This window comes from Penaeus monodon, chromosome 30, assembly GCF_015228065.2.
Source record: "Penaeus monodon isolate SGIC_2016 chromosome 30, NSTDA_Pmon_1, whole genome shotgun sequence".
In the NCBI taxonomy this organism is placed as follows: Eukaryota; Metazoa; Arthropoda; class Malacostraca; order Decapoda; family Penaeidae; genus Penaeus; species Penaeus monodon.
Window position 1 is genome coordinate 22,428,720 of NC_051415.1, and position 990 is coordinate 22,429,709.

The 990-nt window shown below is 54.3% G+C and overlaps 1 protein-coding gene across 15 annotated transcripts in view; it reads right to left on the reverse strand.

Moving 5' to 3' along the window:
* LOC119592636 (homeobox protein extradenticle-like) overlaps nucleotides 1–990 on the reverse strand; it is a gene marked incomplete at its 5' end in the record, with an annotated part of 41,816 nt that overhangs the window by 21,418 nt on the left and 19,408 nt on the right.

Below are 990 nucleotides of genomic sequence, written 5' to 3' on the forward strand. Positions count from 1 at the left end.
ATAAATTGAAGGACGCATATCCTGAATCTTCCTGCAGACAAATTCTACCTTTCCAGCGGATTCCCAATAAGGTCCTCTCAATGAGCATCCTTCAGGGACGCGCGGCACCGAAGGGTTTCCGCGGCGCGAAAGGATGGGCGGATCGAGAGCACAGGAGGCACCATGAATCAGGCCGTGATCACCACGACGACGCCCGCTCTACAATAAAATACATGATGGCCGTATTGGTTTCCGCCAATCACTTGTCTCGCCCCCCGAGTCTCAATGACCAATCAGGACCTATATGCATCGTTCAGCCGCGTCTTTGTGGCGGCATGATTGGCACGGCTGCGGGGCAGTCTCAATAGAGATGACGACGGCTCACAGAACACGCGGCGGAAGTCGTCGAAGGTCTTGCCGAGGAACGCCGCCGTTAAAATGCCGCAGGTCTAAGTCGTGACCCTTATTACGCGGCTCTGTACGCCCCACTGTCCGAAACACTGTGGTGAATGTGCGAATACAATGAGAAATGCGGATGTAGGGAGGCGCGGGCAGCAGTCGTGGTAAAGACTGTGGGTTTTATAAGGTGGTGTAGGAGGCCGTAAGCGAGGTTATGGCTCGTAACCCGCCGGACACTCTCGTAAACGGCCGCACAATACGCCCCCCACTCACTCCCCCCTCCTCTACCGAAGTCCTGCCCGCAGCCGATCTCTAATACGATATGCGCCTCTATCTGACTTTCACTCACACCAGGTGCTTCCGCTTTTATGTCTCCCGCCCTTTCTTGGCCGATTTAAGTACTTACTGAGAGTACTTGCCCGATGTTAATCCTGTCCTGCTGCTCACTCTGGCGTAGGATTCTCTCTCTCTGCTCACAGCAAATTAGGCAAAGCAACGTGCAATCGTGTACACCGTGATGTTCGAGCCGTGCGCAAAGGAAACATCCATTCGAATTAAGGAAGTCACTTCCTCACTCTGGCTACCGCCGAGCGTGCAGCATCATGCGAGCAC